Below are 24,524 nucleotides of genomic sequence, written 5' to 3' on the forward strand. Positions count from 1 at the left end.
CAGTGGCATGATCTCAGCTCCCTGCAACCTCCGCCTCCTGGGTTCAAGTGATATTCCTTCCTCACCCACCAGAGTAGCTAGGACTACAGGCATCCACCACCACACCTGGCTGATTTTTTGTACTTTTAGTAGAGATTGGGTTTTGCCATGTTGGCCAGGCTGGTTTCAAACTTCTGATTTCAAGTGATCCACCCACGTTGGCCTCCCAAAGTACTGAGATTACCAGTGTGAGCCACCATGCTTGGCCATGACATTCACATTGGCGCTTCTTACAGTGGGTCAAATAGTCTTTTGTGAAAATGTGAATGAGGGTATATTTAACAATGCAGTTTTCATCAAAATAGCTCAACCAGGGTGGCTGAAGAATTAAAGAAAAGCAAGAATCATTAGTGTTTTCTTAAAAACTCTAAAATCTTAATTGCCTCTTTTCTACCAAGGGAAAGTTTGAAACTTTGACAAGTAACACAAAAAACATATCAATTTTCTCATGTTTTAGGGCATACCTAGTTTTAACTCTCTTCTAAAAACAATTGTTTTGCAATGACATAATTGTATAATTGAACCCTAGTAATTTTAAAGATACAGCATGTTAAAATGTCAATAGAGTAATTTATACATCTGCTGTGTTTCCCCTAAACAATGGGACCCAGATATTACAAAAATTTCAAAAACTGAGAAGGAAAAATATGAAAGCCAAGAGCTTTAATAACTGGTAGATCAATGTTCAATTTATAATCACATAATATAAGTCACCTTACTTAGAACAGAAAACCTTCCCAGGGAAGTGTAATACATGTTTTTCAAAGCTGTCACACTTATTTTACTTGTATAGTCTTGAATAATGCAAAAACTATATATAACTCTATACATAACCCTAGGGAAAAATGTATAACAATAAGTATGTTTCTGATTTCCATGATTTTTGCTTTTGTGTTCATTGACTTGACAGTCTAAATCAGTCACGTAAAAGGTGAATGGTATTTTGCCTCGACAAGAACTGCACTTCAGTATAGCTGGCTCTTTAATATAACTGTGGTATAGTCTGCATGGTATATTGTACAGTTAAGGTATTTTATGTACTGATATACAGAAATTCAGAATATATTGTTTAAGGAGAAAAACATATTGCAAAACATTGTATATGTAAAAAATGAAACACTAAGAATCCATATTTTTAATTTTTACATATGTTGTGAAGAAATATCAGAAGATATCTAAGAAACAAATAAATTTATAAATAGTGCAAAATATATAGAGGTGACTGGAACATGAAGGGGTTAAGATTTGATAAGTTGAGACTTATTGAAGTGTGGCTTTGTTTATGGTTTTGATTTTTAAAACATGTAAAAGTATTACTGACTATAAAGTATATTTATAAATATTATATAGTTATTTAAAATTCTCTTTTGTCACCATTAATGACCATTATTCTTGATAAATGTATCAACAAGAATTTAAAAGATTTTAAAAATTTACTAATTATGTTTCTAAAATTTGTCATTAAGTTATTCTTTGTTTTTACCACTAACACTGGGTTGATTTGCATAAGTAGAAAGAATATATATATACACACTCTGTCTATATACAGTTATATATAACATTTATGTCAATACATACACATCATTCACATATGCATGCATATTAGAGATAATACATTTTCAAGGTAAACCAGAGTTTACCAACTTTGTGCTATTTATTATGGTGGCAATCTTTTCACTTGCAGCCTAGAATGAGATTAAGTCAAGCTTACTTTGAATTTCATTCAATCTGACAAATATTTCGGGGTTATGTACATAACTAGTGAATAGTTACGTACTAGTGAATGAAACCCATGGGTCTCCCTACCCTAGTGGATAGAACATTTGAAGTGGCTGGAAAAGACAGAGAGATAGGTTATAAATAAGAAATGGAATATATTAATAATTTTGCATTATTTTTATTAAGTTCTATGAGAAAAATGAAAAAGTAGAGCCATGTAAGAGGGATCAGAGTACCAGGGAGGTTGAGAATTTAATTTTAAATAAAATAGGGTGTACCTAATGGAGAAGATAACATTTGAATGAAGACTTGGAGAATATGTGAATGTTAGCCATGTGAATGTCTGAGGGAAGAGTGTTCTAGGAAGATGTAATAGCTAAGGCAAAGGACCACAGGTAGGGGCATGCCTTAGTTACTTAAGGAACAGCAAGGAAGCTATTGCAAAATGGATACCAAGGAGAACAGAAGGAGTTAGGTCAGAGAAAATGGACTAGAACCCGTATGTCATGTATTCTTGGTTTTCATTCTTGGTGAAGCTGGAAATCATTGTAGAGTGAACAAATAAATAGTATGAACCTGACTTATGTTTAAAAAGAATAGGTTGTTGGGGGCCAAGATAGAAACGGGAAGAACATTCATTAAAGTTTTTGCAATAATCCAGGCAAGAGAAGTAGTGACTTGGACCAGAGTGGGAGGGGGTAGATTGTGGGAAGTGTTCATATTCTGGATATATTTTGAAGATGCAGCCAAAATGATTTGATGATAAAGTGGCTGTAGGCTAGGAGAGAAAAAGAAATCAAGCATGATTTAATGTATTTGGTCTTGGATACTGAATGGAGTTGTTGAAACCATCCTTATAAACTTCAATAAGTTTATCAGGAAGAAGGGAGCGGGAGAAGTGAGAATAAACTGAGCCTGAAGCACATGCAGCAGTAGTTAGGTCAGCCTGCTCTCTGACCTGCATCCACATAGTTATTTGGCACCTATTGCCCCAGAATCATGCAGATCCTGTGAAAAGAGTATAGTTCTTTTAAACTACTCTATAAATGAAAACTTTAACACTATAAAATATTCTCTATTTGAACCATTCTTTGTGGTCCTGCATACCAGTAAAACTACTGGCATAAACTCATCTGAAGAACTCCATGAGAAGCTGAATGCAGTTTCCTCATCCTGATGATATCTTACTTACCCTAACTAATCAATGACCCAATTTTCCAGCCTGTCACCCTGCATGATCTCCTTAAAAACCCTAGCCCAGAACTCTTTAGGGAGATAGATTTGAGATCCCCTCCCATGTCCTTGCTCAGTTGCCCTGTGATCATTAAACCCTTTATCTTCTTCAAACCCTGATGCTTTGGTATGTTGATATGTTACTGCACAGCAGGTATGTGAACCTGGTTGTCCTGTAACATTACTTTCAACCAGGACTGAAAAGTATTGCACAAGATAGTCATGGGCAAGCAACAGTAGGACTACAAAGGAAGAAAAAATCTGGAGTGAATTAGGTAAAACTTCCTAGGAAAGAAGCAATAGGGTACAAATCTAAGTAAATTAATTCTCCAGCTGTCTTGTGCAATACTATGATAAGTTATAAGTGACAGTTTTGTTGCTTCCATGCCGCTCACCAAATCTCTTGTGAGACAATAAATTCTGTTGCTATTTACCTTGGAACTGGATTCTAAGCACAGATTTGTCCCAACCAGGAGTCAGGACTCTAACCCTATTTCACCAAACTAAAATTACATGAATAAATCCTACATATACATGACTATACTGTAAGCTTATAATGCAGCTAACCCTCCAATGTTGATAATAAAGATGATAATAAAAGGTAATGAATGGCTAAAAAGTCTTGTATGCTGACTTTGTAGTACTATGTATAATTTTGTTAAGCAAATTTGCTTCCCTAGGTATTTTTGAAAACTAATGTTTCAGTTAACTGATGTTTGGGATGAAAAACTGAATTAACTGAGTTAAATTCTACTATTAGGTCTAAATTAAATTCTACTCTTAGAAGGTAAAAGTTGAGAATAAAATATTTTGAATACCAAAAATTACTCAAGTACAAAAGACAGAAAAAATCTTGTTATGGAAGAAATAATCCAGAAACAAACTATTTATTATGTTTTTCTTATTTTGGTAAAATATATGTCTTAGTTGAGAATCTGTGATCAGTATAGAAGTATAAGAATGATGCCCCAATTTTAATTTAGTATAGCAATATAATAAAGAAATGTCAAGAAGGCATTTCAAATTGATTTCACTGAAAGTAGTTTGTTGATATTTTTCAAAGAGAAAAAACAAATGATCACATCCAAAAGAGTGCCATCTGGGTGTCTACTGTGGTGTACTGGTATTCACAACTAATTATATGACATTGTCCTATTGGAATGGATTAAGAATATGCATTATCAAAGAAAGGAAACTGGTAAGACCAGGGTCAGCATAAGAGATGTTAAAGCACAGGTTCCCATCTTCTCTCATTATTCCACAGAGACCCATGTGAGAGCCAGGGCACTGCTGGATCCACATTTCAGCTTGAGGGAACCCTTCACTCTGTGGTTTTTCATCTATAAGAGACATCCTTCAGAGAGCAGACTTGTCAATGAAATAATATATAACCTATTAGTTGCCAGACTGTTTTGATTTTGAGTTCTAGCTTTTAAACTGAGCTGTCTAGCTCCCCTGCTGCTGGAGATATTGAGGATCTCTCTCCAAGAGTCCCTAGTCTCTGATATTACTTACGGCTCCTCTTGGTTCAGGCTTCCCAGAGTAGGCCCCTTATATCACTTCTAGACAACTCTGCCTGTTATTAAATAAAATATTTTGTATTACAAAATGCAGGACATTTTCATAAATTTCTGTGATTGAAGATATTGGAATAGTTTCAGGCTGATAATATAACTAATTTTATTCATGACTGAGTTTGTGACATTTCAGATAAGGTTGAGAAAAAAAGCTAAGCTTCTGCATGTAGGAGGGTTTTCTGTTATCAATTTTTTTGTGATACTGCTCTTTGCAGTGACTGTAAATAGCTTTGCAACTACACTTAATTTGGAAGATTCTATAATTGCCCCCATGTCTCTGAAAACCTTGTTTTAACTCTTGTCAATATAAAAATCATTCATAAATAATTAAAATAGAACATTTGTCCCCATGAGCTACCTAGAAGAATAAAAATCAGGCCCCATTACAATTTTTTAAATAGATGAAATATTTTAAGCCAATTTTTCCTCTTATTTGTTTCTTAATCAGTAACCTGGGAACAATGGTAAAGAGTGTTTTAGGAAGTCTTAAAATGCTATTTAATGTTTGCTGGTTATTTGCAATATTCACAAACTCCCCTTTTATGTCACAGATGCTGGGAATTTAATGGTCAAAGCAACTCTCACTACTCTCAGCTCCTAGTAACCTATAAAACTGAAATAAATAATTTTATTCCCTGGAAGTTGTGAAACTCTCCTGTATACAAAAATATCTGAAGGGAAAATCTTAAGGAGCCGATAATAAGAAAACCTATGCAGAAATCACCTACTCTTTCTTTAATCTGTTAGCACTTGGGATGACTTTCAGGGCTTCAAAAAATCTATGAGCACAGATAGAATCTATAGTAAGAAGTGGACTATAGTGTCATGAAAATGCACAGTTCAGATCTCTTGCTGTGATGAGTGCATTTGTGTAACAACTCTAGCTGTTGCTGCTCTGGATCTACCACCAGGCTTTCGCCGAATCCACGTTTTCTGCATATTGCCACAGACAATAACTGAGCATAGCAAAACTGTTTATTCAAAACTGCTCCCATGAAATGAGGGATATCTCTGGTGGCCAACTTTGGCTAGAGGTCACTCCATCAACCTGAGAAAACTCCTTAGACCGGCTTCCTGAACGATTCACTTTTTTTCTACAGACCCCTTCACAGATGTCATAGGCTCATATAATATCAAATATAGTTTTAAATTTCTTCCTGATGACTTCTACTCCTCTTCTTTATCTTTCATTGCTATTTCCCCAGTAAATCTCTTGCTTGCACCTTGACTTCTATCTTAGCATCTGCTTCTTGGGGGACTCAGCACAATATATGCTTCTTTCTCCAGTCTCATACTGAATCTCCTCTCGTTCACTCTGCCCCAGCATGTACAATGATATGTATTGTTTCTAAAGGATGGTAAATTTTCACCTCAGAGACTGCACAAGCTATCCTGGATTTCTAGTTGGCAGCTTGCCCTCATTAACTAGCTAACTTCTCTTCTTTCAGATTAAAGGAAACATTGTCAGGCCGACTATCCATGACTACCCTATCAAAACAGTACTACAGATCAGATTACTGTTTATTTTCTTCATATTACTTAAACATAATCATTGTTTATTTCCTGTAGATTAAAAACCTGTTTTTATAGCTGAATTTTGGCTATATTTCATTCATAGATAATAAGTAATTAAAATACTTTTGGTATCTTTACTTTATGATGGTAGTGGAATAGTTAGGAATACATGGAGATTCCTATGTAACAAAAATGTTTTGCATTGCTTCTGACAAAATACAGTAAAAGCTAAAATATTTTAAAGTGCTACTCAAGATGAAGTATCAGAAGAAAATATTGCAGTAGTGTAGATGAAGAAGAAAACAGACAAAGCCAGAAAATAAAACAACTTTTTTTTTAAAGTGAGCCTACCAACAATCTAATGGAGAAGTGCTTATTAGATTTTAATTTGTGGACCACTATTAGGTGATAGCTCCTTCTCCGCATTATCTACCTGGCTGGCTTTCCTTCAGGATGAAGCTCAGGCAGCACCTTCTCCCAGGAAACTTCTCCCAGCACTTTCTCCCAGTACAATTGCAGAACAGAAAAGAAAATCTAACTCTTAAAAGCAGCCATAGAGGAAAAAATGTAAGAAAGAAATAGAAGACTTAAAGTTGACTTCCCAACATTATGGAAGACAGGATACAGTGGAATAGTATCCTCTGAGTTAAGAGAGAAAATAATTGGCAACCTAAAATAGATTGCTCAGAAAAAACATATCTTTTAATAATTGGAATAAATTTTCTGCTGTCCTTCAGTTAAGCTATCATGGAGAAAGTTTGCCTTCAACAGATCTCTGCATTTACCTTGCATCCATACATTTAATATCATTCAATTAACTTTTTATTTTTTTTTTGCCAAGTTAAAGAAGACAACATTTTTATTCCAGGTTATGCAGGTCAACTCCTAAAGGCAACAGCAGGAATACAAATGTAATTTTAACCATTGTTGCCATTTACACTATCAATAGACTTCTTGTAATATGTAAATATATATATATATTCATATATTATAAGAAGCATTAATAAAAATTGTTTTTGAAGTATAATTATTATTTAAATATTTGCCCATGTAGCTTTCATCCAAACACTTGAACAATTTTATTGTAAATGGCCAAATTTAAATGTTTTTAAAATTTTAATCATTTATTTATTTTTTGAAGCTAATTTATAAATATATATAAAATTGGCTCTTTTTGGGTAGAGTTTGCATTAGCTTCTTCTTGCTGCTATAACAAATTTCCACAAGTGTAAGTGGCTTAAAACAGCAAATGTATTGTCTTGCAGTTCTAGAGATCAGAAGTCCAAAATGGGTTGGCTAAGCGGAGTTCAAATTTAAATATTAATTGAATTAGTATTATAAGCCAATTTGCATTATGACATAACTAGCCTATATCTATTTGGAATTGTGTGAGGTATAGACTATTGTGTTAAACAAGGAACAAAGAATGAAGGCTGGACAATTAAGAGATCTGGGCCATGATGCAAGTTTGTTAGTAGTGACAAAGGACAAACTAGCTATCTTCTAATAAAAATTTTATATTTGGGGATTTATTGAACTGACAGTCTGAAGTACCTACTCCATGCTTCAGCACAAGCTGCTTTGGAAAGCAGAAGATTTCAAGTAGCCAAATGCAGCTGCTCTGTCTCACTTTTCATGGTGGGGCGTGGCTACTGAGGATTCTCAGTTATCAACCACCTGGGGGAAGATTGAGACTCATCACTGAACATATGGGAGGTTGTCAATAAATATTTTTTTTTAAGGAAGAGTTACTAATATATTAAATGAAACATTCCAAACATGAATTCCAAATATTAATATTCCAAATTTAAGAATATCTTGAGATAGTATGCTTCCACTGTACAACTAAACACAACTTATATATAAACAATTTCAATATATATTTAAAATATATATCTCAGAAAAATTTTCATTAATATTTTGAATTATTTTAAAATTTCTTTATTTTGGTTTTTATCTTTCTCTTTTATATCCCTGAGAAATTTAACAATCAACATTTTTAGTTTTTTGTCTGATATTTCAAAGATTTCATTTTGACTTAAATCCATTGCTGGAGAGCTAGTTTGATCTTTCAGGGTTGTTATAGAATCCTGTTTTGTCACATTGCCAAAATTATTTTTCCAGTTCCTTCTCATTTGGATAAACTATTTCTTCTAATTATTTTTGAATTTATTTTTGTTTTCACTTTTTAAAATTTCTTGTATTTTTCCCTTGAGGATTCGACTTTATGATTACATTTTATTGTAACCTAATTGGGCTCTGAGTGCTTTTAGGTGTGAAGATTTTGTATGAGTTCCTTGGTTGGAGAGAGTCTTTGTAGGATGGCTTTCTCAGATGCTGGTGGCAGTAGTAAAGTGCTCAGTATGTGAACAGGTTCACTGTCTCCTGTGGGGTTGAAATGGGAGAGTTCTCTTGAACGGTGTCTATTCCCCAGTGATGTGCACTTGTTTTCTCAACATTTTATTTATTCGGTTGAATAGTTTGGGCTGTAGGTCAGTAGGAGAGGTGTCAATAGGTAAAAACTTGCTATGACTAAAGCAGGTGGAAAATGCAATACCCAGTGGTGATCAAAGGTCCCAGCCTTTACAGAGGTATCTAGAGGACCTCTCTGTGAAAACCACCAAGGTCTTTTTAGGGAGAAGGTAGGAAGACATCTTAGCTCCCCTGCCAGGACAGAAGAAAGTAATCCATATCCCATTCTGGCCCTGAGATGCCTGTCTGATCTGAATAGTTAGAACTATTCTATGTAGACTGTGGGATTTCTTGGTTATGGATAATAGCCTTAGGGTGTTGCCTTTCTTAAATGCCAGTTTCAGTAGTAATGAATGGTTACATGGATAGACTCAGGGCCTCCTGGTTAGCCAGGGTGAAGCAGGCAATGGTGGTAGCTGGGGTCATGCACAAGTTTTCTCTTTCCTGGGTGCTGGGTCATTCATCCTGCAGCTTCTATAATGGACTGTGTCAGTTGGCCTACAGCTAGAAGGTAGCACTTAGAAAAGAGTACCAGCTATGGTGGTAACACTGGGATTTGTATCTGCCATATGTTACCTAGGGGAGGTATTCTGGTGTCTCAGGCAATAGGCAAGGCTATAGAGCTCCCAAAAGTTTATGTCCTTTGTCTTAAGCTACCAGGGTGGGTAGAGGGGCAAAGCCAGTTGGGGCTGAGTTAAGCAAGTCTGTACTCTGGCTTCCTACATGTGGGTGCAAGCAGTGGTCCTAGTGGGGGCTGGAGGACAGTCCTCTGGCCACTGGGGCAATGTTCCAGGGAGGAGTGCAGCTTCCTCTGCTGTACAGAAGTGTTAGCATGAGGAGTGGGGAGTGGAAGGTGGCAGTAAGCCCCATCCAGTACCCACACACCTGGTAAGGCAGGTATCACACCCACAGTGTTCCACTAACAGCAACTAGCTAGGTTCTAGGGAGTGTGCACTCAGAACTCAAAACTGTCCCAGGCCATAAGCCATTCCCACAAAGACACAAACCAAAATTGTCAGACCATGCCTCTCCTCATCTACCCACAAAGCAGGGGCACCCAGCTCCTGCACCCATGACTACAACCCACTTCCCACTCAGCCCTTGGTTCTGGCCAATGGGGTTCATCCCCACTCGAGATTATATCGTGAATCTCAATTGTGAGCTTCTTTCAACCTGTTCCACCACCCAAGTTAACTGGAAAACATCTGCGAGGTCTTCTGCGATGTAACATCAGGAACAGCTTCCCTCCATTTCCTCTGGAAACTGGGAGTGCACACAAAGCACGTCCTGATGCCACCCCTCGTGTACTCCCCATCACTCACTAGATCAGCTCCAGTGCTGGTTAGGGTTGAGGCCTTCTCCCGTGGCCTGGATTGCTAGGTTCCCTGGTGACAGTGTATATTCTGCCAACAATTTATCCCTCCTCACACTCTGTCTAGCTCATGGTTTATGCTGCTGCCCACAGCTTCTTCCATCCGGTCTGTGGTTTCTTTCAGTATTCTTGTTACATTCGTGTATTGATTCTTGAAACAAAGTTCACAGCATGAATCTCTACACACTATTTTGTCTTTCCAAGTGGGAGTGTCATACTAACAATGCCTCCAATCCATCATCTTGTTTGACTGTCTCATTCAAGAAACTTCTAACAGACAAATTTCAGGCTGAAGGAGGGAGACCCCAGAAGGAAGATCTGAGATGGAAAAATTATAAACACAGAACTTGCACAATGAATAAGTACATAAAGCAAAACTTTTATAAAATGCTAAAAGTAGTAATGGCTAAGCTGTAGAGTTTTTAAAAAGCAGAAACATAAATAATAATAATTTGAAGACATCATTTATCTGAAAGAATGGTAGACAGACCTGGCAAAGCTTCCCAGGAGATGGCTAGCTTGCCTGGGTCCACCATCTCTGCATTCTTGCGAGTTCCTCAGGCTGACATGACACGGGTTCTATAGGCTATAATAAAAAGCTTTATGATTGGTGAATGCACTTCCCAAAATATTCACTCTACTTTTGGTATCCATAAAGCTAAGTAAGCTATTTTTTTTCTTTTCTGTATCACAAACATGATACTGTAGTGTGGTTACTTTTTAAAAACCGAGACTAGTGATTATCTTACATTGCTGTAATACATTCCAGTATTGTCTAGCTTTTAAAAACTTTAGAATATTTTACTTTACCATTAGAGAAAAAAAAATCATTTTTTTCCCTTTTCTAAAGAAATATTTTTCTCTAGTGGTAAAATAAAATATTCTAAATTTTTAGAATATTTTAATGGTCAAGTTACTTAAATTTTCAGACTTACATTTTCTCATTTTGTAAAGTGTGAACCATGATATGCATTGAAGATAAAATAAATGAGTTAATATTATTTAGAAGGGTGCCTGGCCCATACCAATCCTTACAAATATCAGCTACTATTATTTGATTTTTCTTTGGTTAAAAATGTTTCATTTTATTTATTCTTTAAACCTACTGCCCATTCTAAGTATTTGTCACATAAAGAAACCTTATTTTTCTTGCAAACAATTTGGAAAAGCAATCTTAAAATAATTGCATGTATTATTTTAATCAACCAAAAAATACATTTATCATAGTTTAATGAAGTGTGGTTTATCATTTAATTTGTTTCTGTCAAAACATACCCTTGGTAACAAAAAACTTTTTTTCTTATTTATTACATTGTCTTTCACCTTTCAGTCAATGTACTATGGACCTCTCTAGAGAGAATGCTTCAATTAATGGCTTTAGAGAAGTTGTTTCCAACTATTGATTAGCAGTAAAACTTGTCTCAGCAATTTTTAGACTAGGTCTGGGATGCAATGGACTCAGAATCTGAAAAGTAAAGTCTTTCTCTTATAGGTGGTAAGGGTGCTTGATGACAACTTTTTTTAGGAGAAAATAAAAGAAATTGTGTGATTTTAGTAATAATAAATTTATTTTTTTCCTTTTGGATAAATGATCAGAACCCTAAAGTACACTGTGATAGTTTATATTTTTCCTTTACCTTTCCCTCAAGCTACCAGATGTATAATTTTATACAGTGATTTCCAAAAAAAATTTACTTGCGTTTTCTTTGAGAATTCAAAGCTGTAGGCAGCTTTAGTCATCCATGCCGAACACTCATTCTCTTATACAAAGAGGCTGTGACATGCCCATATTGATGAGGCCAGAAATGAACCCAGAAGCTCCATGTCCACACTCCGTGCTGAAAGCTCCTTCCTTTGGGTTTCGTTACTCTGAATCAGCAACAGGAAGCCAGAGAGCAGTGTTGCTAATGATGTTAACTTAAATTCTGCTTAACATGTGCCAGGCACAGTTCTAAGCCCTAAAATTCATTTAATCTTTATAATAACTATGAGGTTAGTGCTGCTGTTGCCCTTATTGTTATGCTGAGGGAAAGGTTGTTTAGATACTTTGCCCAAGGCTCCACAGCTAGGAAATCATAGAGCAGGGATTCCAACCCAGGCAGTTTGTCTCTAGAGTCCATGCCCTGTCGCATTTATAATAAAATCTACAATCTAATCCTCAGAAGATTGAATTCACTCGTATCACTCACCATCATCATTCACCATCATCAAGATGCACTGGCCATTTTATTTCTCTAGGTTTGCTAAATGGCTCAGGATCATTTCATTTATTGCTTCCTCAATAAGACTGGGATACTCTCTTTTTTACTCTTCAAATTCAACATATACTGGGGAAAAAAGGAGAGATAAAAGCATAACCAAGTGTAGTTATTTCTGAATCTGTTGCTGAAAGAGAACTTCTGAGTCCTGTTTCTCTTGTAGACGTGGAAACTGAAGCCCACACAAATAAAGGTCATCCAGTTAGTGAGAAAACACAGACAGTAATCTATCTTTTGATTTTCAAAGTAGTGCTCCTTTTGCCTGCATTCTGAACATGTCAAACTGTTTCTCAAATATAAGGAAAAATTTATTGGACAACATTTGTAATTTTTATTACACTTCAGATATGCAGAAATCTTTACTTATTATCTTTCCCCCTTTTCCTCCTCACTATTCCGCCAGTTTTTCTTCATCTTTTTCTCCTCCTTCTCCTTTTCCTCTTACTTTTGTTCCCAGTGCTGCATTGTACATGGAATAATTGGAATTCTCAGGCATTGCTGGTGAGAATGTAAAATGCAGGTGGAGCCACTTAGGAAAGTAATTTGACAGTTCCATAAAAAGTTCAACACACACTTACTGTGGCTTATATCTTCCACTCCTAGTTACTTATGCAAGAAAATTAAAAGCCCATTTCCATACCCATTTTCTGTAAGAACATCCATTACAGCTTTATTGGCAATAGCTAAAAACTGGAAACAACCCAAATGTCCACTAATATGTGAATAAATGGACAAATAGATTCATGCAATGAATTACTACTCAATAATAAAAAGGAATAAACTATCGGTACACACAAAAATGTAAATACACTTCAAAATAATTACGTTAAATGAACAAAGCTAGATATGAAAAAGTACCTAGTTTAGGATTCCATTTATATAAAATGCTAGGCAATGCAAACGAATCTATAACTGCCACTAGTTATAGTGGCAGAAAGCAAATCAATGTGTACGTGGCGGGTAAGAACTGGGCAGAAACAGGTAAGAGTAATATAAAAATCTTGAGGAAACTCTTTGGGCGGTGAGTTTTTAAGAATTGTTTTGCTTATACTAATTGTTTTGATGGTATACACATATGCCAAAACTTATTAAACTATGTAATTTAAATATGTTTCGGTGGCATATGTGTACACCATCAAAACAATTACTATAAGCAACAAAATGAGTTTCCTCAAGATATAATTGCTATCTCAACAAAATGTCTTTTTAGAAAACATGTAGAAAAACTAAAAGTTTATTCCACCTGCCTGCCTTAGCTGTTCTTTTATGTGTTAAAGTAATTCTTACCTAAAAAAACTAATATTTGAATACGCATTCCTTTCTCAAAGTGCCAGAGGAAATTCAATCATGAGAGGAAAATGATCATCAAATTAACCCTTTTACTATTTCAACAAAGTTTCCATTGTGGTAGACTTGACTGCATGGGAAACTCCTTGTATTTATATTAGAATCAGTATCAATCAGAGAGACAAAATTCTAAAGTATCTACTTTTTTCACTTCACCTCCTTTTATTCAAAATTGGCTGTGAAATGCAAAGAAAGGCCATACTGGAGCCTTCTGGACAGGAAGAAAGAGAAGAGAAAAAAATCTAGTGTAGAGTCTGGCTGTCCATTTTCCCAAGGTCTTTAGAGGATGAGAAGACCAAGATAATGAGCTTCCAAATAGGAACTTCCCTGCAATGCACCTATGCTGCCACCATGAGAAAGAGATGATTTGAAGACAGTGCAGAAAACAAAGGCAGAAGAAGCTTCAGATCTCTCCCAAGTACCAGTGACTTATGGCTCTGTCCTACCTCTATATATTTTGTTGTTTGTGCTGATTCGTTGGCTTTTTATTTTACTTATGTTAAATGTGAAAAGGGAAATTATCTCATTTGTCATAAGTATTAAAGTCTCCACTCCTAGAAATGTGTTCCAATAAACGGCATTCATGTTTAAAAGGATCTATATAGAGAATGCCTCTTCCTTGGGTTGGACATATATGTTGGGTAGGAGGTTCTTGGAGAAAATGAGCTCCGTGCATCATTTGTAAAAGTTAATTTAGCAATGGCAAATTATAACAGTGCTTATTTTAGCAGAGTATGATATAACCCAATGAAACACAAGTTATCAGCACTAATACTAAGAGTTTGTGGTCTTTATTTAATGGTAATTTGTTCCATGATAATTCTTTTTATGTTTCAATGATAGTATTATTTGAACTTGAAAAAGATAAAAAGCTGCTGAAATGAAATTTTTAGAGTGGCTCAGTCTCAGTGAATTGTGATTTACCACTTCTATTACTCAGGATCTAGCCCTTACCTAAGCTTTTAGGGGCAATAGAAATATTTCCTACCAGTATATGAAAAACAAGAGCCATGTGCTTAGACACAGGAACCAAAAGAAGAACTGTCTTAAGTGGTATTGAGGCCAAGTAGATCACAAAGGTAATATTTTAAAACCCTAAGAGGCATCTGCAAATTTTGCTATTATTATGTTGAAAGGTAATTCATGTTGCTGAAACAGATAAATCTTTTGCTATTTTCTTTCACCAAATACATTTTAGTCAAATAACAAAATAGCTGTACAAATATTAATATTTTTTCAGTAAGTAAACATCAAGGGTTCATTTGGCACCTGCTGTGTGCAGGGCATTTAGCTTAGCATGAAGCTAAGCATCATAGAAAAGAATGTATGTGTTTTTCAAAGAGCTGATATTCCTCTTGAAAAATGTAAGACTGACATATTTGGCATAACTAAAGAATAAAAAGGGGCAAGCATAATCAAGTGTATGATGGTTTCCAAACATCAGGTGCTTATGAATAATCCAGGTTCCTTAGGCCCTGACACCAGATATTCTAATTGAATAAGCCTCTGACCCACATATGACCATGATAATGTTTTAAAATGATAATTTTGTGCAATAAAATCAGTAAGATTGAGTGTCATAATTAACAATATGTTTTTAACATCTCAATAATAAACTAGAAGATACATGGAAGGTCAGTGAGGCATGGAATTATAACTCAAGAAAGTAAATTAAAATATGCTTTTCTGAACTACTAGTTTCTGAGTTAATCTCTCACATACCCTTCAGCGAGGGACAATATTCAAGACCAGACATGTTACAAATTCCTTCCCAGACATAGTCTCACATATAATAATGGAGTAGGAGAGAGTCAGAATGTATTCTAAGCCTGATCAAAAAGTAGAATCAAACTTTACACTGCATTGGATGAAATTCTAAAATGAATAAGAATGTATATACATATATATGTTTATTTCACGTTGGACTATAAGCATTCATATTCTAAAACTGGATGATAATTTCAGAATTAGGAGGCTGTTTGATTGAGGGTTTATGAAGAATGTGAAAAAGCACCACTTATAGTCTCCATGTCTAGTGAATTAGTTTTATATCAAACTGATATACAAATTCATAATTGCATATTGAGTAATATGAAAAGAATGTATGTGATTATTATAACAGCAAAAAGCTCTCAACTCATAAGACACAATGTAAAAAGAATAAAATATTCTATAACATTTTTCTATCATTTCACTTTTGCTTATGTGTATATGCTTATGTGTATGCAGTGGGAGTTAAATATTATCTGTCATTAACAAAATAATGACTAATTAGCAATATATTAAATTCAAAATTGATCAAAGAAAACTTTACAAACACAGACAAATTTGATTGCATTTATTTAACAAATATCACATTGAATCAGAATATAAATTTGTTTCCAAAATTATTTTCTGAGGTACCATACACATTTAAAATATCAAAATTATCCAAAGAATTCATATAAATTATAGTACAAAGGTATTATGTTGAAAAATGATGTATCATTATTATGTACATGTATTTTACATTAGAATCATAACTTGTTTAGTAATGTTACTAAAGAAAGAAAAATAGATGTTCTGTATTGGTATATTAAGACATGTACAGTTAGATAGGTATATACACAAGACACATATGTTAAGAATCTATGGACAATTGGGCTATTATGCCTGAATAAGAAAGGTAGAATTTTTACAAAAACATTTTGAAATGATAAGAATCTAATGGGCAGATCATTTACTTTTTTCATGCTGTCTATTTAAGAATATTTTTAAAAATGGTGAAAGAAAAGGTTAAGAACTGAATGAAGAAAATGTATTTTCAAATATGAGGAATGCAACCATTGCAGTTTACTACCAAGTCTTCAGTCTTATAGGGTATTTATGATGTGTATACTGAGTGAGAAACAAAAGTAATGATGATATTTATGATTGAGATTATTTTTATTGCCATAAATTAACCAGTTCTATTGAATTATTACAGGATAAAGTTTTGTATCTTGCAAACACACTCAAGTTTTAGGTGATTGCTGCAAAAATAAAATGAATTATCACATCTTTCAGATCAACTGGGATGAGTACATTTCTAGCTTAAAAATAAACATAATAACTTTGCCTTTTAACCATGACGAAATAACAAGGATGATAAACTCCTTTCATAAATAACTATAAAATTGGGAGAAAAACACATGAAATAATTATTTTTAAACATTGGAAACATACAACACAGGCACATGAGCTCTGTGATGAGAATCAAGGGAATCCACAATCAACCCTAGCGGTCTGGCTGGAGGCACATTCTAAATGACTGTGTAATTAAGGAAGTGTCAAGTGGTCTCACTGAACCAAGGACCCAGAGATTAGATACCAGGAGAAGTGAGGTGAGAGGAAATTGTGTAAAAAGCAAAAATACAAGCAGCTTCAGAATTTTCCATTTGTGTCTTTGCTGAGAACTATGCTACACTTCCATAGGGTGAGGCTCCTTGAGGCAGGACTACAGTGTTTTAACTGAATAACTTTCTAAGCTCACTTGAAGTAGGGAGACAGTCAAACCTTGGCCAGCATTGTGGAGAGGTCTCAGTCATCATCCAAAGCATTTAGTAATCTCAGAAGTGTCATGCTTCAGTAGTGAATTAAAATAAGCCTTAGAGTAAAAGACACTCCAGAATTATGGGGAATAAAACCATTTTGTTTAGTATCAAAAACATAAGATAGCAAAATACACACAAAACCTACACACTGAAAGCTAAACAGCATTGCTAAGGGAACATTTTTAACATTTAAACAAATGAAAAAGAATATTTTGGGCTCTCTGCTCCTCCTGTTCGACAAACAACTGCATCTCCTCTCCCATCACCAGCCGCATCCCTGAGACATCATGGGGAAGGTGAAGGTCAGAGTCAATGGAGTCAACTGATTTGGTCGTGTTGGGCACCTGGTCACCAGGGCTGCTTTTAACTCTGGTAAAGTGAATAGTCGCCATCAGTGACCACTGTGTTGACCTCAACTACATGGTCTACATGTTCCAGTATGATTCCACCCATAGCAAATTCCATGGCACCCTCAGGTCTAAGAATGGGAAGCTTGTCATCAATGGAAATCCCATCACCATCTTCCATGAGCAAGATCCCTCCAAAATCAAGTGGGGTGATGCTCATGCTGAGTATGTGGTGGAGTACACTGGTATCTTCACCACCATGGAGAAGGCTGGGGCTCACTAGCAGGGGGGAGTGAAAAGGGTCATCATATCTGCCCCCTCTGCTGATGCCCCCATAATCGTGATGGGCGTGAACCACGAGAAGTATGACAACAGCCTCAAGATCATCAGCAATGCCTCCTGCACCACCAACTGCTTAATTCCCCTGGCCAAGGTCATCCATGACAACTTTGGTATGGTGGAAGGACTCATGACCACAGTCCATGTCATCACTGCCACCCAGAAGACTGTGGATGGCCCCTTCAGGAAACTGTGGCATGACGGCTACGGGGCTCTCCAGAACATCATCCCTGCCTCTACTGGCACTGCCAAGGCTGTGGGCAAGATCATCCCTGAGCTGAATGGGAAGTTCACTGGAATGGCCTAACGTGTCCCCACTGCCAACGTGTCAGTGGTGGACCTGACCTGCCACCTGGAAAAACCTGCCAAATATGACAACATCAAGAAGGTGATGAAGCAGGCGTCAGAGGGCCCCCTCAAGGGCATCCTGGGCTACACCGAGGACCAGGTGGGGTCCTCCGACTTCAATAGCAACACCCACTCTTCTACCTTCAATGTTGGGGCTGGCATTGCCCTCAATGACCACTTTGTCAAGCTCATTTCCTGGTATGAGATGAATTTGACTACAGCAACAGGGTGGTGGACCTCATATCCCACATGGCCTCCAAGGAGTGAAACCCTTGGACCACCGGCCCCAGCGAGAGCATGAGAGGAAGAGAGGCCCTCACTGCTGGGGAGTTCCTGCCACACTGAGTCCCCCACCACACGAAATCGCCCCTCCCCACAGTTTCCATGCAGACCCCTTGAAAAGGGAGGGGCCTAGGGAGCCCCACCTTGTCATGTACCATCAATAAAGTCCCCTGTGCTCAGAGCAAAAAAAGAGAATATTTTGTACAAAGTTCAGAGGACTCAATAGTTTTAAAGGGCATATTTCCCAAGGTTGATCTATAAATTCAATGGAAATCAGTGAAAATGTAGCAGGCTTTTTCATAGTAATTGACAAGTTTAGTCCAAAATTTACATGGAAATGCAAAAATTCTACAAGAATATTTGTAAAAAGAACATTTGGAGCACTTAAATGACCAGATTTCAATATTAACATTATGCTACAATATCAAGAAATAGTGAGTATTGGCTTTAGACATAGAGATGAGAATGGAGCAGAATGGAGAGTCCAGATGTAGACCTATGTAATATGATCAATGATTTTTTGACAATTGTACCTATACTTAGTAGAATAATGACCACTGAAAGGAACCTATAAATACTGCCTAATAAAGAAAAAAGATCTTCACCAAAGTGATTAAGTTAAGGATCTTGAGAGTGGAGGATTATCCTGGATTCTGAGTGAGCCCTAACTTCACACACACATAGGAAGAGGAGTGTGTAACCACAGAGGCAGTGTAACCACAGAGACAGAGATTGGAGTGATGAGACCGCAAGTCAAGGAATGGCAGCCATCAGAAACTGGAAGAATATGCTTCCTGAATCTTCTAGAGGGATCAGGCCCTACCAGCACCTTGATTTTGGACCAGTGATATGAATTTTGACTTTTAACCTTCAGAACTGTGAAATTGTGGGCAGCAGCACAGGCCAAATCCTGGGACCAAGAGAGCCCAGGTGCCGCTTGTGGGAGGCTCAAGTCCTGATGATTCAGGTCCAGCCCGTGGACGGCACGAGGCTGGTAGCGGCACCTGGCACACCTGGCCGGAATTTCCCAACTGCAAGCTTCCTTTGCCCCGCCCCCCTGCCTGGCCTATTTAAGCTGTGAGCTCAGCAACAATAAACGAGACTTGATCAGACTCCTGTCTTGTCTCCATTCTTCGCGTCTCCTGCCCATCCATCCCCACTCCCTCCCTTCGGGCTCCTGTTGTTGTCCTGCAGGTCGGGACATGAAATCATATTTTTATACTTCTAAGTCACTGATTTTGTGATAATTTGTTATAGTAGGCATAGAAAACGAAAGCACTGCCTAAGGCAATTAAAAGGGGAAAGAGTACTTTTTAAATAAATGGTGCCTGAACAGTAATTACATATATCTTAAAACTATAAATTTTCTATAGAATGTACAGTACAGCACAATGCATGCTTATTAAATGAAAGAGAAATCAGTGAGTGAAGAAATTTATATTGCTATGTGACTTGTTAAATTAACTGAACTTTCAAATTAATAAATTGCTTTTATTTTATTTTTGAAGTAACTTACATAACAAGACCTGTTGCTGACCTAGGTTTTTATTTATTTATTTATTTATTTTTCTTGCCTTTCAATTGTATTAAGAGTTTGGAGATTTTCTGGTTTTCCAAGATCAAGGGTTGAAGTTTATGAATTACAATTACTTTCTCTCACGTTTTTTCTTTCTCAATAGAGTATAGATTCCAAGTACCTGTTCATTTATCTACAAAATATTCATATTAAATAATTTGTGACTCAGCAGAGGTAGAAATAAAATTATTTTCTTTCACAAATTTTATCCCATGTTGTTATGACATTGTTATGATGCCAAAGTAACTGATGATTTAATCAAAGATCAAAGTGCTCTTTGCCCTGATAGGTTAGTCAAATTAGTTAAGTCTAGGATTCCCACAATAGCCCTCACTCTAAAAATTATCTGTTCTTGAGCAATAAAGTTCTTTTTTAAGAAAAAAAGATTTTTCACAAATATTCACCAAAATAATTGTTCATTAGCAATTACAAATAATTATTGTCTGAAACCAATGCATCTTTTACATATAAAATCAGAATAGAAAAAGAAATAAAATGGTTAAAAGCAAGAGATCTTTCTTAAGGGTTCACTGGAAGAAGTAATTGCTTGTCCTTAACTCTGCCCAGTGATAGATCATTTTAAATTTTGAATAAAAGCAGAAAATGGATTTTCCTCTGAAAATTTGTTAATTATTTAAAAATCCCACCAAGACTCTGCATTCAAAACAGAGAGGTAATATCCTGAAGGGCTCTGAAAAAGGCATAAAGCTCTGCAGCTTTGTGTGCAAAAAAAAGAGAAAAGCACTTCACAACTAATAAGCATCCGGAGGCAGCCTTTAATAAAGTCTATTAGTAACCTAATCATTATTAGCAATGTAGTTAATGAGAACATACTGATGTAAAATCTTAACTTCAAGAAGCTGCATTGAAATAAACTGACCTTTTTATTATCTTATTGAATTTTTTTTTAAATTAGGATGTATTTTTGTTCACAGGTCCTGATGAGCAATTTCAAATTGCTGTTATTCTCAGTTATAGATACAGTCAATTCTTGCTGCTCACAGTAGTTACGTTCTACAAAGTTGGCAAGAAGAATGGATTATCAAATACTGAACCATTGCTCCTAGGGGAAGTACAGGGTTAGGTTCCTTCAAATCTCTGGTCACATTTTTGTCAAATGATCAATAAATACCTTATTTTGTATGTTCGTTTGTTAAACGACTTTCTAACTGATATATATATTATTTGTTAACATTAAACTTATGGCTGACAGCACTGTGACTCATGGTTGAATGAGGCTTGCCTAACACACGTTTTTCTTCTGTCAGGTGTAATCATAAGCTTCTTGCATGGGAGCACACATGACAGCATTTTATCACTATTCTCAGGGGCCATTTTTAACAGTAAAATCACCAAAAAAATCCAGAAATTTGTAAAAAAAAGTAGCACTAAATACACCATAGAAAGGATACTTGCTTATAGCATTAGAGTTGAAACAAGAGGGCAGAACGTTGTCTTATCTGGCCTCAGCAGGAACATGCACACATCAGACAACTCAAATCTTTTGCTGCTCTGTGCGTGTCCATGACTAACCACAAAAGCACTGTGGGTATTGAATTGGGGTTATGAATAAATTTTGACTATTAGATAAATTCACAGATATGAATAAGAGGCTCAACTGTGCTATGATATGAGACGAGACTGAGACACATGGAAAGCTGGTTGCAGACAAAGCAGCAGTGGGAGTTATGAGCTGGTCTACAACACCACAGTGAAGAGGTGGCTGTTTCACAAAGGAAGGACTGCTGAAATACGGTTAAGTAGTGAATGCTGCCACATCTGACGAAAACACACACTGTTTAAGAAGATATTGGTGGCTCACTTTATTTTCTATTTTTATATTGAATATAAAAATTAGGATTCCTTTTTCCCAAAAAAGCAATTTTATGAAGGAGATAAGACTTATCTTCCAAAGATTTGTCCCAATTAATAGAAACCATCTTTATCTAGGGTTTGTATCCCGGGATTGCAGGCATAGTGTTTATGGGAAATTAATTTATAACTGTTGGACATGATTTGTTCACTAATTTTGGTAGTGTGGTGTCAATATGTAGAGTAGTGTCAAAATGCTTGTCAACATTAATCATGCATCAAAATTAGGCTTTATAATAATTATTTGGCTATGTTATAGTCAATACCTTCCTCCACCAAAAAAACAAAAAAATGCTCTCTGAAAGTATGGGCTTAAATATTAGTTTCTGAGCTGGATGTTAATCCCTGTCGCCTGATATTGATATCAGAATCATAAAAATGATTTACTAATTGAAATTTATCCATCACTTTTCCTGTGTCAGGCAAGAATTTATTGTTTGCTTTTCTTTTTTAATCACCAATAGTCACACTTATTTGCTAATTAAACTATACATTCCTGGTAGGAAAACAGAGAAAAGCTCCTTGACACTTTGGCCTTGGCAATGATTTTTTAGATATGACACCAAAAGCAAGTCAGCAAAGGCAAAAATAAACAAGTGGGATTACGTCAAACTAAATAGCTTCTACAACACAAAGGAAATAATCAATAAATGAAAATATCACCCTACAGAATGGGAGAAAATATTTACAAACTGCATATCTGAAATAGGATTACTATTCAAAAACACATAAGGAACTCCTAAAGCTCAAAATTTTAAAAATATCCAATTTAAAAATGAGCAAAGCATCAAAATAGACTTTTCTCCAAAAATCATACAAATGGCCAAGAAATATATAAAAAAAAAATTGCTCAACATCACTAATCATCAGGGAAATGCAAATCAAAACCACAAGAAGATATCACCTTACCCCGATAAGATGCTTATTTTCATTTTTTTGAAAGAAGATGTATTGGATACAATATAGAGAAAAGGGAACCTTTGAATACTACTGGTAGGAACATAAATTGGAACAACCACTATAGAAAACAGTATGGAAGTTCCTCATAAAACTGATAAAAAAAAAAAAGCAATATTCTTCTTCTGTGTATTTATTTAAAATTTAAGTCAAAATGAATTATAGTCCTCCATGAAAATTCCAAAAGCTATACAATGCCTATTAGAAAACATAGAAGAGCAGGTTATTTTAGTGACCTTGGGTTTTGTTTATGTGTTTCATTTTTTTTTATTGTACTTTAGGTTCTGGGGTACGTATGCTGATCAGGCAGGATTGTTGCATAGGTACATGCTTGGCAACGTGGTTTGCATCGTCCATCCCCCCATCGCCTGTAACTGGAATTTCTCTCAATGTTTATGTTTTTAGGTACAACATCAAAATCACAACCTATGAAAGAAAAATGTGACAAGATGGACTTTATTGAAATTTAAAAGTTCTGCTTTGTGAAAGACACTGTTAATAGAAGGAACAGACAAGTCATTGTGTGGCAGAAATACTTAAATACACATTAGATAAAGAGCTTGTAATCAAAACATACCAATACACTCTTAAAAGTCAACAGTAAGAAAACAGCCAACCTAATTTAACAGTGCCAAAATGATCTTTACAGAACCTCACCAAAGAAGATATAGAGAAGCCAAGTTTTCAAACTAAAATATGATTATCATCATATGTTAAGAAACTTTGAAGTAAAACAAGATACTACTAAATAACTGTTAGAATGACCAAAATCTAAAACAAAACAAAATTGCTGGTGAGAATGGGTAGAAATAGGAGCTTTCATTCACTGCTGATGAGAATGCAAAATATCTGCTTTGGAAATCAGTTTGGAAGTTTCTTATAAAACTAAGTATATTCTCACTAGATAATCTAGCCATCACTCCCCTAGGTATTTACCCAATTGAGTTAAAAATTGATTTCACAAAAACCTTCTCATGCTATTTTTAAATTTTAAGTAAGTTTTGTTAGTAATCAGAATTCCAAAGCACTTATTCATATACAATATTTATATATTTTCCTGTCTACCATTGACTGTTGCTTTACATATAATATATCAATGTTTCGGAGGTTTTTAAAAAATTAAATTGCAATTATGGAATGGCATTAGTTACATGCATCCTGACAACAGTTTTTAAATGCTTCTTCTTTCTTTCATACTTTGTATTGACTGTACTCACATTTCTCATGTAAAACCAGAAAAGAACAAGGCTAGCTGGCCATGCTGCAGGAGGCTAGTAAAGCGAAGTTGATGTAGATATTTTCCCTCATCTATTTCCTTGCTGTTGTCATTATTACCAATTATTTTAATTTTATGTGACTCCAAAATCTTATAAAGGTGAAAGGATGCAACTTATTGGATGCATTGAAAAAGCAGCAAAGAAAACTGTAACTTTCTTTTGATGAGCACTATTTGAATAATATCAAAGCAGGAATCTCAAGTAGTGATCATTTAGTGATTATTATTGTATAAAGGAATAAGGCAAGTAGTATACCTCAAGACGTGATGTACATCCTGATCCTTGAGTACTTGATACCTCCCAAAATGAAAGTTACAGTGAAAAACTGTTACCTTTCTTCAATGCACTATTTGTTTTACAGTTCCAAAGCAGAGTTGTTGTTGTTGTTGTTGTTGTTGTTGTTTTTCTTTTGGGAAAAAAAT

General features: G+C 35.6%; 1 pseudogene; it reads left to right on the forward strand.

The window, feature by feature from the left end:
• Positions 1-17,391: 17,391 nt before the first annotated feature.
• Positions 17,392-18,405, forward strand: LOC101027729 (glyceraldehyde-3-phosphate dehydrogenase pseudogene; annotated as a pseudogene).
• The last annotated feature ends 6,119 nt before the right edge of the window (positions 18,406-24,524 follow it).

Source organism: Saimiri boliviensis, chromosome 5 (assembly GCF_048565385.1).
Source record: "Saimiri boliviensis isolate mSaiBol1 chromosome 5, mSaiBol1.pri, whole genome shotgun sequence".
Lineage (NCBI taxonomy): Eukaryota > Metazoa > Chordata > Mammalia > Primates > Cebidae > Saimiri > Saimiri boliviensis.